General features: G+C 37.3%; 1 protein-coding gene across 3 annotated transcripts in view; it reads right to left on the bottom strand.

Moving 5' to 3' along the window:
* The window catches only part of PTPRA (protein tyrosine phosphatase receptor type A), a 224,164-nt gene that overhangs the window by 141,108 nt on the left and 65,951 nt on the right, over positions 1-17,105 (bottom strand). For all 3 annotated transcript variants that reach the window (XM_074230066.1, XM_074230065.1, XM_074230067.1), the window contains one exon: positions 1,390-1,540. The gene's annotated coding sequence lies outside the window, so the exon portion shown is untranslated. The remainder of the gene's footprint in view (positions 1-1,389; positions 1,541-17,105) is intronic.

Genomic DNA, 17,105 nt, shown 5'->3' with positions numbered 1-17,105 from the left:
CATGCCAAATTATTATCAAGGTTTCTCACAGCATACCTCAAAAGTTCAGAAATTTGAGGCTCACAGCAAGGTGGGTTGAATTTGGTTCAATTTCAGAGTTAGTGGGAAAGTACTATCAAGTTGTTATTTACTCCTTGATCTTTTCTACATGTCCCTCAATGAAACGTAGTCTTTCTTTTAAGTCTCTTGGATAAATTACTTTAGATATGTTAAAATTAAAATCTAAATCTTGGTTGGTTGGTCCATCAGACAAGACACATAACATCATTTAAAAAAAATACCATACTGAGATAACTGGTTACAAAAGATAGATGAGTCATTTCAAAAATCACTTAAGAGTAATAATTTTTATTCTAGCTTTAAATATTAATTTGGGGCAGCCAGGTGGCACAAAGGATAGAATGCCAGGTCTGAAAAGACCTGAGTTCAAAGCTGGTCTCTGTGTGACACTAGGCAAGTCACTTAACCCTGCTTGCCTCAGTTTCCTCATCTATAAAATGAGCTGGAGAAGAAAATGGCAAACCTCTTCAGTATCTGTATCAGAGAAAACCTCAAATGGGGTCACAAAGAGTAAGACACAACTGAAAAGACTGATCAACAACAACATAGTACTTATTTAGGATGGAATAGTAAGATGAATGATTGTACTTTAGAGAAGCATGGATAGAATTACATGAACTAATACTGAGTGAAGGGAGCAGAACCAAGAGAACATTGTACACTTTAATAACTACATTGTGAGTTGATCAACCATGATGGATGTAGCTCCTCCCAGCAGTTCAGAGATCTAGGAAAACCCTAAGAGATTATGGAAAATTCCATCCATATCCAGTAGGAAAAAAAACAAAACCCCACAGAATCTGAATGGATACTATGTTCACTTTTTAAAAACTTCTCTTATGTTTTCCTTCCTATTCCATGGTTTTCTGTTTTTCTTTTCCCTTAACCCTAATTCTTCATATACAAAATGACAAGTAAATATGTAAAACACAAAAGTACATGTACAACTTTTACTAGATTGTTTGCCACCCAGGGGAGAGGGGTAGAAAGGAAGGGTGTCAGAAAAATGTGTAAATTATAAATATGCAAGTGGATGAATGTTGGAAGAAACATGTAATTGGAAAAATAAAATAAAATATCAATTTTAAAAAAAGGATGGAATGATGTTTCCAGGGTAATGAAGGAAAGGTTCTTAAAGAAGGTATCTTTTACACTAGAATAAGAGAATACTTAGGAGAGACATGATAGCTAACTTCTTGTGGAAGACAAATCAGACCTATTCTACTTGGCACTCAAGGGAAGAACTAAGAGTAATAATATAGGTTGCAGTTAAAATGAGGCATATTTAGTATTCACATAAGAAAAAGCTTCTTAAGTAGAATGGGCTACCTGGTAAAGTAGTAGGTTTCCTCTTGATGGACTTCTTTAAGCAATGTCTGGATAATTATTTTTTGGGTCTTCAGTCGAATAGATTCTTGTTCAGGTAGCAGTTGGTCTAGATATCCTCTGTTGTCTCTTCAAATTCTGTGATTCTGTGATTCTGTGGAAGGAAGAATCCAAACAAAAGATGAGAAACAATCTAGTATATTTCCCCATGTATAAGACACACCTTAATTTTCAGGCAAGAAATTTGAAAAAATGTATTATGTAAAGTTTTTGAATTTAAGTTTTATTCATCATGAAATTCAAGGACCTTCTGCTCATAGCTTTCAGGCATCTTTTGGGCAAGGCTGGTGATTTACACATGCTTAGTCCATTTTGCTTCATGAACCTGAAGCACCATTGTGTCATCCTTTGAAATAAGTCACTTATTTTTCATCAGCAATTCTTCTTGAAGCCTCCTGCTTAACCATCTTTGTGGACACAGGAATTCCAATTGCCCTTTCCTCTTCAATCCATATCTTCAATTTCCTCACTAAATCATGCCATTTTGCTGACTTGCCTATCATGGCCTTTTTCTGCCATGATCTTTTCAGTAGGGTTTCTTCTTCCTGTAGCCAGTCTCAGATTGTTTTCTCAGTTGGAGGACCCAACTGACATTCAGCAGCATGATTTCCATTCTCTTTTGCAAACTGGATCACTTTGAACTTGAATTCAGCACTGTACAAATATCTTTTCTGAGCCATTTCTGGGCAGAACATGGAAAAATATTATCTAATATACCAGTAACAAATGGAAATGAGTACAAAGATAACAAACTTGAAAAAGGGGGAAATGAAAGTAAAAAAATCCACAACCACTGCATAAGAAGCTCCCAGTTTTTAGACCCAATTTTTTTGGAAAATGGTATGTCTTATACATGGGGAAATATGGTATGTAAAAACACTTTACAGACTAGAGGAAACTGAGATAAAGATAACAACAATTCACATTATGGATTTTGGTGCTGTGAATCATGAAGCACCTTCTTCTGGGAAGTAGGTTTAGTTTTAAGGGTGCCATCAAAAAGTCTCTCTCCAGTGATGACCTCACCCCAGGGTATAGCCCACCACTGATCAAAGATAAAAGTATTCAACTTCAACCACTCCCTCCAGGCCAAGGGAGAGGGTCTCAATCAAGGTCACAGATGCTCCAGAGAAAGAAACACTCAGTGAGCAAAACCTCTAGCAGCCCCTACTGGCCAGGTGGAGATATTACACTCAGTGAGTAAAGCCTCTAGGGATTCCAACACCAAACCTCTGTGCACCAGTCCTTCTCCAACATAAGGTCTTAGGATAATGAAGAAAGGTCAGTGCAAAGGAGGGTCTATAGAAAAATTCTTGGAAGACACTAACTCAGAGAGACCTAGAACCTCTGAGGAGAATATGACCTGTAAATAAACGTCATGGTAAAAACCAAAGAAAAGTATCTCTCCCTTTTCTACACACATCTACAAATAAGTGGCAGAAAGAAGTCTTGTGTCTCTCGTCTCTCCTTTTCCCTACCCTACCCCCCCAAAATGCAAAGCAACAACAACTTTAAAGATCCAACCAAGATAAGATCCCTCTAAAACCACCTTGGAAATAACAACCCAAGAGAAAACATCACCAAATGAAGCATATGATCAATAAGCAGAAGATAAATAAGTCATCAAGATGTTAATAACTTTCTCTCCACCAAAGGATGACAAAATGACAAAGGATGATTCTATAGCTCTGAGTCAGAGTCAATGCTGGTGCTAATCCTTCTTCTCTATTAGTCCATCTAAGAACTGAAGAAATTTTTCCTGGAACCCATTCCAAGTAAGACCTAGGTCTGCGCCTTCTCATCATTCTAGTCCTAAACTACAGCAGGGATCTCAGAGATCACAGTAAACTAGGTTAGAGAGACTTATTCAAGAGGAAAAGGAGTAGAGTGTTATACCCATTCTCAACACATTCTCTAGCACTAGAAGAAGAAGCAAATACTAACTGTATTAAGCATCCTAATCCAGGGCTATGCCAGGGTCTAAACTCCCTCAGATGTAGGAATGATAAAAAGATCAGAGACCATGGATCCCTTCGTCAACCATACCTAGCTAAGAGACTGAATCAAACAAAGAATAGATTGACCAAATGAGTTCTAAGAATAAACAAAATAGTTTTTCTACCAAGATGGTTACTTGAAGGGAAGGGAGGGTACCTCAATCCTCAACATCTACTCCAGGGAAAACTGACAAACTGAATAACGATAAAAAAAAAAGTACAAGGAGAAACTACATTGAGTGACATCATCTACTCCAGAAACACCCAAAAAGTCAAGAAGAAGTACAGGAACAATAGCAAAGGAAAGATGCCAGCAAAGCCAGCACTAGCACCCACAGACAGGACATATATAGCCTGCAAGGTTCTATCTGGAGGCAAGAAGAGCAGTGTCAGAAAGCCAAGAGTAGGGAACTTGGAAACCCAAGGAACAGCAGCAGTGAATCAGGGCAATGTGAATCAAGGTGAATCACAAGACATCACAGGATCAGGTTCTTTGAGGACCCTAACATTCTATCCTAAGACATCAGAAAAAGTCCTAAATACCCAGTACTCTGAAATTCAAAGGTGGTGGTAGAAGAATAATTCCTAGGTGCAAGAACCCAGGGGACCTAAGGCAAACCAATCAGGGTTGACCACCCACCAAAAAAAACAACATAAGGGGAAGTCTGGTCCTGGCATAAAGCTCCAATTCAAAAACTAAAATTGGTAAGATGAGTAATTCAAAGAAAATGTCATCCAATATCAAAAATTTTTACAGATCTAACTCCATAACAACTGTGAGCAGAAATGCAAAGGGAGGAAAAAATCAGGTTTTTCCACTAAGACTACATGAATATACAGAAGAAATAAAGTATAATATAAAAAATTACAAAGAAAATAGCTTAGAAAAGAAAGTAGTTACTGAAGAAATGGCATACCAGAACACTAGAACAGAGCAATCAGAAAGTAATTAGGCAACAATTCATATTAGTACATATGTGGCAACAACAGTATTGGTTTCCCAAAGTCATAAAAGAATCCTTGGACAGATTAGCAACACCCTTATTCTCTTATACTACCTGAAAGCATCTTTTTTGCAATACTCATCTGCCACAGGTATTGTTTCTGAGCACAGTGAAACTTTCTTTCCTTTTCTTTTGTGATACATTTTGTTTTCTAGAACATCGCCTTAAGACTTTCCATATCAGCTGGCTCCCTCTTTCATTTATTCGTTTATCATCATACTCTATGTCCAGGCACTGAAGAATTAGAAGCAAATTTGCATTATCCAATCCCTGCTTAAAGGGCTTTACAAATGAATTGGGAAGAAAATTTGTATACATGGAGCAAGAATACAACAAAGTCAAGCACTCAAAAGACCCAATTACTTGTTACTGAGGAGACCAAAGCACTACAGAGCTGTAAGCAGAGGAATGGTTGCTGGGCTGAGTCAACAATGGCTTCCTCAGGATGATTTTGAACTGGGTTTTTGAAAACTGTGTCGAACAAATTATTTTCAGGCTCTATCTCATCATTTCTACGTTCCATGGATATTGTGTGTGTGTGTGTGTGTGTGTGTGTGTGTGTGTGTGCGCGCTATTCTAAACTGGCAACTGTTTTAATCAACTATTCAAGTCTTTAAAAAGAACATACAATTAGAATTTCTCAGTCAAATTATACATTTTTAATATTAGGTACTGGCAACCTAACAAAAATTATATCAAGTTATGGATAAAATGATGAAATCAAATACATTTTCTCTTTTAATCTAGAAGTAATGTACTGTCACTCTGGTCTTTCTGGTTTCAATGAAGGAGTTTCCTTTCAACCCAGTTCTGCTTCACTAGTTAAACTGCTTTAGCAAATCACATGTGAACACAATTCACTTATTAGACATTACTTATGGAAGAAAAACTGATTTCTTTAAAATAATGATTTTATTCTTATAAAGTACACTTCCAACTGGTCAAAGATATCAAATCAATAGCACTAAGTAATTATTTATAAGAGGAAACAAGACAAGGGTTGTTATTTTCAGTGATTGTGTTTTGATGGACATATTTTTGTTTTGTTTTCTCTATGAACTATAAAATAGAATCTTTAGCCCTCGAAGTAAAACATCTTATGTATTGATGACATTCATAGCAGGTCAAACCTAAGAAGTCTATTATAAAAAGTAATCTCTTTTTCAACTCTTAAAGAAATTTGATGCAAGATTAAACTAAACTGAATTCAAAATTTAGATGCATTGTTGAGTAATCAAATTAGCAAGATAATTTCTACATGCAATTTGTAAAAAGGTGACCTTTTTGAGGAAAACAGTAGATCAAGGGTGCTATATTCTAATTCATGGTCAGACATCACTACTGATAATTTGTAAGAGAAATATGTCTGGGTATTTAATAATGGTCAGTTACAAATGGGAACTATTTGGGTTTCAACTGGAACATCAAATCCCTGATTTAAAAAAAGCTTCATTTTCAGAAAGGTTTAATCCTCTACTTGCAGCATCAAATTAATTCAAGAGAAATTTTGAATGTACAGAAGAAAGTTTATACAAGATTAAACTAAATTGAATTCAAAATTTAGATGTATTGTTGAATAATCAAATTAACAAGATAATTTCGACATGCAGTTTGTAAAAAGGTGACCTTTTTGAAGATAATGAACTTCCAAACATGGATTGTAAACTCCTAAAAGACAAAGATACAATCTTTTAAAAAATGCTTTTCCAATTCTTAGAATACACTGTACCTCAGTAAATACCTGTTGAATGAAATTAGATTTAAGGATAACCACCAACTTGTTTGTTCAGTGGAATAATCCAATCCCTCAAATAGAATCATAGGATTTAAAACCTAATGGGATACTAAAGATCATCTTGTCTTCTTTAATTTTACAGATGAGAAACTTAGTAAGGTGTAGTTTCATTTTTTGTTTAATCTATTTATTCATTACACTCATATATTTCAATAGGAGTTACTACTTCAGTTTACATTTGTTCTTATATTTCTATAGCTTATAAGCACCCTCCAGTGAGGTCAGCAGACACAGTCCAAAACAAAAGTATTTAACAAAGTGGCAAAGTAGAAACAATAGTTGTAAAATCTGAAGAGTTATTTTATTTGAATAATACAGTGTCGGGGCGGCTAGGTAGCGCAGTGGATAAAGCACCGGCCCTGGAGTCAGGAGTACCTGGGTTCAAATACGGTCTCAAACACTTAATAATTACCTAGTTGTGTGGCCTTGGGCAAGCCACTTAACCCCATTTGCCTAGCAAAAACAAACAAAATAATAATAATACAGTGTCAGTGAGAAGAGTAGGACAATTAGCAAATGCTGGAAGTATATGCTATAAAGAACACACAAGGCAAGAGCAACTAACACTTCCAGTAATATAGGGTCTCCGTTTCTTTTTTTTCTCCAAATGTCTTTGTTACTATTCCCCAGGTGCTCTCAGATGGCTCAACTGCCATCTGACTCCCTTGAGAATGCTTTACTCAGAAGCTCCATTCTCAACTACCAGAATCAATCCTCCTCTTTTTTATATGGCTAAATCATTTTTTGGGGGGGGGGCAAGGTTGCAATCCTTGTCACTGCCTCTACTCACTATTCCTCCTAGATTGCTTCTTGCTGGATGAGATATCTCCTACTGAGGAGTAACTACACTGAAAAAAAATGCCTGGGGGGAACCCAAGGGGAGAAAGAAGGAAAAAAAATCCACTGCTCTCGGATAGAAATGTAGGGATCACCCTCCACAAAGCTGATTCTTGTCTTTCTCTCTACCAATGGCAAGCTGCACCTTTAATGCTGTCAGGGAAAATTTCAAACTTCCTAAAAGGAAAAAATGATTGTTTCAACTTAGTTTAACACATTCCTTATCTCTGCTCCTTCTATGACTTCATTAAGGAGAATGGGGAGATGGGGAGAAGGACTTTTTTCCATTCAAAAAGTAGATATGGCCTGTAGAAACATCAAATCACCTTTGGAGGAATGAAATTTAATTTGAGTACAGTTATCCAGAAGTTAAGTGTATTCTTTGAATTATTTCATAAATCATATTATGACTTGGCTGACTGAGATTATGACACAGGATCTGTGAGGTTTTTTTGTTGTTGTTTTTTTTTTGCAAGGCAATGGGGTTAAGTGGCTTGCCCAAGGCCACACAGCTAGGTAATTATTATGTGTCTGAGGCCGAATTTGAACTCAGGTACTCCTGACTCCAGGGCCGGTGCTCTATCCACTGTGCCACCTAGCCGCCCCTAATCTGTGAGTTTATTAATGTGAACAAGTTTCATTTTGAAAACTCCCTCCACCGATACAGATTAGGAATTTATGTGCAATTTTTACTGCCTTAGAAAGCTGTCCATAATACTAAAAGGTTGAATGGTTTGCCTAAGGTCACACAGCTAGTATGTGTCAGAGAACAGGAAACGAGATCTTCAGGACTCTAAAATCAACCCCTCTATCTTCTATGCTTCTCTTGACTCAGTTATGGAAACCTATGTCAGGGACTATAACAGATGCTTCCTATATTCATAAAAACAAATGAGAACAACAGTCCCCATTTCTTTAACACTTAAAGGCTTGCAAATATTGGCTTCCACAAAAATCCAAGGATTAAGTATCAATAGTATTGTTTGTTATTCCCATTGTACTAAGAAAGAAACTAAGATTCATTAAATGACTTGACTGTGGTCATATACCATTGAATCTAAGATTCAAACCAGATCCATTTCCAAGTGCAGTGCTCTCTGAACTATTGTTGGCAGCCTTTTTGTCTAATGAAATCCTATTCCTAAACTTGCAGCCAAGACAACTGCTGAAACAGTAGCAGTCAGCCCTGCTCTCATGTACCAACAAAAACTTAAAAATCATAGCAGACCAAATAGTGAAAAAGAAATCCAATGCAAATTGTACATATTTTTAGATTTTTTGGTATATTGATAAATTTTGCTAATTTTTTTCACTTCTTTTTTGTTTTTCTTTTCAAATATTATTTTATTATTTGTTATAATATTTTATTATAATATTATCATTTCTTATTTGGGATAACTCTCTGGAAAGGGGATAGGGAAAGATACTAGGTAAAAAAATTGGTGAAAAAACATTTTGGGTTTTTTTTTTGATGTCTTGGGGGATTTTTGCAAGGCAATGGGATTAAGTGACTTACTCAAGGTAACACAATTAAGTAAATATTAAGCATCTAAGGTCAAATTTGAATTCAGGTCCTCCTGACTCCAGGGCCAGTACTCTACCAAACTTTTGGAAAAAAATCCAGTGAGAACCGATCCAATCATTCTGGAAGCAATTTGGAACTATGTCCAAAGGGCAACAAAACTGTGCATAACCTTTAATCCAACAATATCACTACTAAGTCTATATCCCAAAGAAATCATAAAAAAGGGGAAAAGACCCACATGTACAAAAATATTTATAGCAGCTCTTTCAGTAATGGCAAAGAATTGGAAATTGAGGGGATGCCCACCAATTGGGGAATGGCTGAACAACTTTGTTATATGAATATGATGGAGAACTATTGTTCCATAAGAAATCCTGAGCATCCAGACTTTAGAAAAGCCTGTAAAGACTTACATGAACTGATGCTAGTGAAGTGAGTAGAACTAGGAGGACATTGTATACATTAACTGCAACACCGTGAGATCAACCATGATGGACCTTAGCAGTTCAGAGATCAAGGACAATCTTGAGACCTGTTATGGAAAATGTCATTCAGAGGGAAAAGACTATGGAGTCTGAATGCAGAGCAAAGCATAATGTGTTCATTCTTTAAATTTTCTTTTATGTTTTATTCCTCTTTTATAATATGACTAATATGGAAATATGTTAAATACAACTGTACATGTATAACCTATATTAGATTATTCATTGCCCAGGAGAGGAGAAAAGAACTCAAAGACTTGCAAAAGGATGAATGTAGAAAACTACCTTTGTGTGTAACTGGAAAGAATAAAATAAATATCCAGGACTGTAAAAAAAAATCCAGTGGAAAAGGATAGTGACTTCATCCACCCAGAACTGAACAAAATATCAGCCAGAAGCTCACAGGGAAAAGAAAGAGGGATACCAGAAGAGCCAGGACCAACTTAGGTAAATAAGATAGTAATATCCCAGCAGGACCAGATATGATCAAAAAGACAATGTAGCCTGCAAATCACTGTAACCAAAGACTATTCTGAGAAAGATGCAGAGTAGTAAGAAATCCATTGTTGAGTTGTTTCTATCATTTCCAATTCTTCTTGACCCCATTTGGGGTTTTCTTGGCAAAGTTACTATAGTAGTTTGCCCTTTCTTTTTCTAGCTCATTTTATAAATGAGAAACCGAAACAAACAGGGCTAAATGACTTGTCCAGTGTCACACAGCTCATAAGAGTTTTAGGCTGTATTTGAACTTAGGTTGTTATGACTCCAGGCCTGGAGCTCAAACTACTGTGCCACCTAGCTGCTCCAGAAACCCATAACAGGTCAGGGCATGGTTGTGCTCCTATTGGGATACTTCAGTCTCAGGGATTCTGAAATACCTAACACTGAAATGAGAATCAATACAGACCCCTTAAGTTCTAGCACTCTGAACCTCAAAGTTCCAGGGCGGCCTAAAGACAGATGATGGAAGTCAGTGTAGATACTAAGGTCAAAAACAGACAAAGTGGGGGGCAGAGCCAAGATGGCGACATGAAGGGATGGAGTCTTAGGAGCTCTCTGATAAAAACTCATAAACTAAGGACTCTAACTAAACTTTCGAGAGACAGAACCCACAAAGGGACCCAGTGAGGCAGTTCTCCTGCTCAAGGTAACCTGGAAAAGAGCAAAAAGGCTCTGCTCCCCGGGGCGGAGGGGCGGCCTGCCAGAGGGGTGGCCTGCCAGAGCGAAAGAACTTCAGCCTCCTGGAGGCAGCCCCAGGGCACTGGGAGCCTCAGCTCACAAGCAGTGGGGGAGTCTCCTGAGCTGCACCCCGGGGAGCACCGGCACAAAGTGAGGGAACAGCGGGGGACCCCTGCCAGAGCGAGCACGTGGAGCCCAGCCCTCAGGGCACACGGCCAGCAGCCTGGTCTTTCGGCAGCCTAGAACAGGAAACAGAAGCAGGTGGAGCCCGTAAGCAGGAGCCCCCGGGGCATGAGCCCATTGAGCTGAGGGAGGGGAGTGAAGAGACTGCAGAGCTCTGTCCTCTGCCCATGGAACAGGACTCTGGGGCTCTGACCACGTTCAGATCCTGATCACAGTCTAGGCCCCCCCCATAGAACAGCAGCTCCCCCCACCTCAGCCCCATGGCAGAGGGGCTGTCATTCACAGACCAGGAGGGAGGACAGAGCCTCACACAGAGACCCTTGTGGGAGTGTCCTAAAAGCTCAGGAAGCACCACAAAACCAGGCTCAGGCTGGGAAAATGAGCAAGCAGATAAACAAGAGGAACACCATTGAGAAATATTTTGCATATGAACCCAAGAAGGATCAAAATACTCAGTCTGAAGATGAGGAAGCACAAGCTCCTGCTTCTAAAGACTCCAACAAAAACAGAAATTGGGCTCAGGCTATGACAGAGCTCAAAAAAGACTCTGAAAATCAAATGAGGGAGTTGGAAGAAAAACTGGGAAAAGAAAGGAGAAAGATGCAAGAAAAACATGAAAATGAAGTCAGCAGCCTAGTCAAAGAAATCCAAAAAAATGCTGAAGAAAATAGCATGCTAAAAACCAGCTTAGGTCAAATGGATAAAACAGTTCAAAAAGTTATTGAGGAGAAGAATGCTTTAAAAAGCAAAATTGGCCAGATGGAAAAAGAGATAATAAAACTCTCTGAGGAGAACAAATCCCTCAGACAAAAAAATAGAATCCAGGGAGATTGATGAATTTACCAGAAATCAGGAATCAATACTTCAAAACCAAAAAAATGAAAAATTAGAAGAAAATGTGAAACATCTCATTGAAAAAACAACTGATATGAAAAACAGACTTAGGAAAGATAATTTAAAAATTATTGGAATACCTGAAAGTCATGATCAGGAAAAGAGCCTTGACATCATTTTCAAAGAATTACTACAGGAAAATTGCCCTGATATTCTAGAAGCAGAGGGCAAAATAGAAATGGAGAGAATCCACCGATTCCCCCCGAGAAAGAGATCCCAAAAAACCAACCCCCAGGAATATTATAGCCAAGTTCCAGAACTCCCAAGTCAAAGAGAAAATATTACAAGCAGCCAGAAGGACACAGTTCAAATATTGTGGAGCTGCAGTCAGGATCACACAGGACTTAGCAGCAACTACATTGGAAGCTCATAGGGCTTGGAATACAATATACCGGAAGGCAAAAGAGCTTAGAATGCAGCCAAGAATGAACTACCCAGCAAGGCTGAATGTCCTCTTCCAGGGAAAAAGATGGACTTTCAATGAACCAGGGGAATTTCAAAGGTTCCTTTTGGAATGGCCAGAGCTGAACAGAAGGTTTGATCTTCAGATACAGGACTCAGGTGAAGCATGGAGTTTGGAGGAGAGGGGGGAAATATGAGGGACTTAATGAGGATAAACTGCATGTACAGAAAAGTGATACTGATAATATTCATATGAACCATCTCAGTTAATAGAGCAGGTAGAGGGAGCTTTTATAGTTGAAGCACAGGAGAAAGTTGAATTCGAAGATAAAATATGGTGTAAAAATGAAGTCAATAAGAAAAAAAGGGAAATGGAATGGGAGAAAGAAAAAGGAGAGGGGGATAGTCCAAGCTATTTCACATAATAAGATTTTTTTATTACAATGAGCTATTGCAATGATATGAAAGGGGGGAGGCAAGGGGGAATGAGGGAACATTTGCTCTCATCAGAGATGGCTAGGAGAGGAAACAGCAAATATACTCAATGGGGTATAGACAACTGGAGTAAGAAGGGGGGGGAGCAGGGGGAAGGGGTAGGGATGTGAATAAAGGAGGAGAGGATGGACCATGGGGGGACAGTGGTCAGATATAACACATTTTCTTTTTTTACTTCTTGCAAGGGGCTGGGATTGGATGGCCTGCCCAGGACCATAGAGCCAGCTGGATTCTGGGCCTAAGGGGTGGTATGGGGGCTCAGGGCTTCTTGGCCCCAGGACCAGGGATCTGTCTGCTGTGCCACTCAGCAACCCTACAGCAGAGTCAGAATGAAAGGAGAGAGAAAATATAGTACATGGTAGTGAAGAAATAAGAAAGGAGGGAGTTGCGATCAGCAATGGCAATGTTGGAAAAATATGGAAGTAACTTTTGTGATGGACTTATCATAAAGAATGTGATCCACTCACAACAGAGTTGATGATGTTGGAACAAAGACTGAAACACATTTTTTGTTATTATTATTTGGGGGAGGGGGGAGGGTGCAGGGCAAGTGGGGCTGGGTGGCCTGCCTAGGGCCACATAGCAGGGTGATCATTGGGTGTCTGGGGCCGGATTCGGACCCAGGTGCTCCTGGCTCAAGAGCTAATGCTCTGTCTGCCACCCAGCCACCCGTACTATTATTACTATTTTATTTTATTTTATTTTGGGTCTTTTTTTTTCTTCTTTTTGGTTTTTGCAGGGCAGTAGGGATCGGGTGGCTTGCATGTCACATAGCTGGGTGATTATTGGGTTTACAAGGCTGGATATGGACTCGGGTGCTCGTGGCTCCAGGGCTGGTGCTTGTGGCTCCAGGGCTGGTGCTTCGTCCATTGCACCACCTGGCCATAGCTACAATTATTACTATTATTTTTTTTTAATTATAATTTTTTTCTCCCCCCTTTACTTTTTTGCCCAAGCAAGTCTATCTATATTCATGGGGGAGTGTTATTTTGTTTACTTGTAAACAAGTATATTTTATTAATGTAAAGAAAAACATTTGTACAAAATGAGAATAAAAAATAAATTAAAAAAAATAAAATGTATAAAATATAAAAAAGAAATAAATTTAAAAAAAAAAGAAAAAAGTAAAGATTAAAAAAAAACAGACAAAGCCCACCATTTCACTCAAAAGTCTAGCAGGAGATAGTATTTTACTCTGGATATAAAGCCCCAAATCAGAAACTAAAGCTAGAGGAGCAAATGATCACTAGTTATAGGTCACCATAAAGAATTAATTAGAGGGTCCGCTAGGTGGCACAGTGGATAGGACACCAGTCCTGAAGTCATGAGGACCTGGGATAAAATCCAACCTCAGACACTTAATAATCACCTAGTTGTCTGACCTTGGGCAAGTCATTTAACCCCATTGCCTTGCAAAAACCAAAAAAGACATTATATTAGATACAAAGATACCCCAAAATTCAACCTAGAAAGAGAGCAAATCCTTAGTAAAGAATCAAGAGGGAATAGTAGGTTTTCCACAAGACTTACATGAAGACCTAGAAGAAATGAAGCAAGGAGTAAAAAATATAATAAATCTTTGGAAGAATTAGAAGAATATATAACTTAGAATAAAAAACAGTCACCCTTATCTAAGTAACAGGCTATGAAAACTTAAATAGACCAAATCAAAAATCAATGGTTCCATGAAACAGTAAGGAATATTAGAAGAGAATTAAAAGTTTTAAAAAATAGAAATAAAAGGTATTATTTCCAGACCTGTTATTTTTTTATGTTTATTGTCTATTGGCCATTATTCATTTGCTTAAACTCATGCCCAATATCCCTCACCCATAAAAAAATCTTCACATGATCCTACCATCCCCTCAAGCTACTTAGATTTCTCCTTTTACAGCCAAAGTTCTAGAAATTAATATTTTTCTCCATTTTTTCACCATAAACTCACTTCTCTAGTATTTACAATTCGACTTTTGATCTCACTCAACTCAAACCACTCTTTCAAAGGTTATTAATGTTATATTAATTGCCATATCCAATGGTCCTTCCTCAGTCCTTATCCTTCTTGATTCCTGCCAAATTTGATACTTTGTTTTCCTGACACTGCTCTTTCTTGGTTCTCCTTTCTGTCTGGCTGCTCCCTCTCAGTCTCCTTTGTAGGACCATCATCATTTTTATTTCACCATCCTTATTTAATATATCATGGCTGAATATACTCTTAGCCCTCTTCTTTCTCTACATTCTCTGCAAAGTCATTAGCTCCTAAGGATTTAACTATCTCTTTTATGAAAATAACTCCCAGATCTATTTGTCTATTTGTCTAGTCCAATCTCCCTCCTGAATTTCAATATTACATCACCAGCTGCCTAATAAATCTCAAATACATATGCTAAAAATTGAACTCAACATTTTTCTTCTAAAACTTGTCCTTCTTTCTAAAAATATCTATTAATTGTTAAGGATATCACTATCACTTCCAAACACATAGATTTGCCACTTTGGAGTTATTCACAATTCTTCCTTCTCCCACATTTTTCATATATAATTGGTTAAAAGTCTTTCTCAACCTTTTCTTCACTCTATATCTCATGATTCTGTTCCTTGTACTCTGAAAGAGTTCATACAAATCTTCCCAAGTTTCTATGAATTTTTCATGTTTACATTTCTCACATGACAATAATATTGCATTCCATTCACATATCACAATTTGTCCATCTCTCAATTGATGAGTACCCTCTCCATTCCTAGTTCTTTGCTACCACAAAAAAATGTTATTATAAATTCTCATTTATATATGGATCTTTTCCTCAAATTTCTTTGGGGCTTATTTCTAGAAATGGTATTATATAGTTTAGAGCTTTTATGAGTATAATTTCAAATTATTTCTTGGAACTAGACCAAATCATTTCTATCAATAGCATATTTAGTATGGCAGTCTTCCCATAAGCCCTTCAATATATGTCATTTTTATCCTTTGTCATCTTTGTCAATCTGAATGGCATAAGGTGAAACTCTCAGCTACTCTGATTTGCATTTGCATTCACAAAGTACTCAATAAATTTTATTTCTTTTAACTGTCCATTCATATTCTTTGACAACATACATACTGGAGAATGATTCCCATTACTGTATATTTAGATCCATTTCCCATATATTTTGAACATCAAACCTTTATCAGAGATACTTCCTATTTTTTCTAGACCCATTAACTGCTGATATAATAATACCTTCATGGATTGTTGTGCAAAAGTTTTTCAATTTAATCTAAACAAAACTGTCCATTTTTACCCTTTATGTAAAAAAGTAAAAGCCCTTGTTTATTAGAGAATTTTACCCCTTATCATAATTGCAAAAAGGATTTCCTTCCATTTTCCTTTTTTTATAACATATTTTATATTTAAATTATGTGTTCCTTTCAAGTTCATTGTGGTATATAGCATAATATGCTTGTATAGATCTAATTCTTATTAGGCTGCTTTCTAATGAGCCCAACAATTACTGTCAAAAAGGGAATCCATACTCTAATAATTGGTCCTTGAATTCACTTTACCTTATGCTACTAAATTTTATTCTTTCTGGGTCTTTTTAACCTAACTAATGTTCCATTAATCAAGTTTTGTAAATAGTTTTGGTAATTGTTGCTTTATAGCATAGTTTGAGATCTGTTAATGCTATATCTTTACCTTTACTTTTCCTTTAAAAAATTATCTCCTTAGAGATTTTGGATCTTTGTGATCTATCACATAAACTTTATTATTATATTATAAAATAACCTTTAGGGGTGGCTAGGTGGTGCAGTGGATAGAGCACTGGCCTTGGAGTCAGGAGTACCTGAGTTCAAATCTGGCCTCAGACACTTACTAATTATCTAGTTGTGTGGCCTTGGGCAAGTCACTTAACCCCATTGCCTTGAAAAATCTAAAAAACAACAACAAAAAATAAAATAAAATAACCTTTAAATAGTTCAATTGTTGAGGCCAGAAAAGTAGCACAGTGAATAGAGCACTGACCCTGGAGTCAGGAGGACCTGAATTCAAATTCGACCTCAAACACTTAATATTTACTTAGCTGTGTGATCTTCAGCAAATCACTTAATCCCTCTGCCTTGCAAAAACCAAAAGAGAAAGAAAAAAGAAAAAGAAAAGAGAAGAGAGCCTGGCTGATGACTTTGCACAATCCTGCTTCATTTAAATCCAATTCATTTTAGGGGGGAGCTAGGTAGTGCAGCGGATAACAGTATGGCCCTGGAATCAGGAGACCTGAGTTCAAATCCAATTTCAGACATTTAATAATTACCTAGCTGTGTGACCTTGGGCAAGTCATTTAACCCCAATGCCTTGCAAAAATCCAAAAAAAAAACCCCAAACCCCCAAAAACCCAACAATAGTTCAATTGTTATGGCATGAAATCTATAATTTATTTAGGGATCATCATTTTTCTCATAGTAGTATAATCTAACCATGCACAATTCTTATCTTTACAATTACTTAAATCTTACAAAGTGTTTTGTAGTCATATTCATTTAAGTCCTGAGTGTGTCTTGGTCAGCTGAATCCCAGAAATTTTACATATTTTGTAGTTGTTTTGAATGGAATTTTGTCTATCACCTCCCATAGGATTTAAATTTTTTTTTATTTATGTAAGGCAATGGGGTTAAGTGACTTGCCCAAGGTCACACAGCTAGGCAATTAAGTTCTGAGGCTGAATTTGAACTCAGATCCTTCTGACTCAGGACCAGTGTTCTATCCACTGTGCCACTTAGCTGCCCCTTCCCATAGGATTTTGATAGCAATAAGCATGTTTGAATTGAGGCAAAGTGAAACAAACTGAACCAGGAAAACAATGATGACATAAGAATTCTGAGCAATG

The sequence above is a fragment of the Macrotis lagotis genome, chromosome 3 (assembly GCF_037893015.1).
Source record: "Macrotis lagotis isolate mMagLag1 chromosome 3, bilby.v1.9.chrom.fasta, whole genome shotgun sequence".
NCBI lineage: Eukaryota > Metazoa > Chordata > Mammalia > Peramelemorphia > Peramelidae > Macrotis > Macrotis lagotis.
This window is presented reverse-complemented; position numbering and strand designations above follow the sequence as displayed.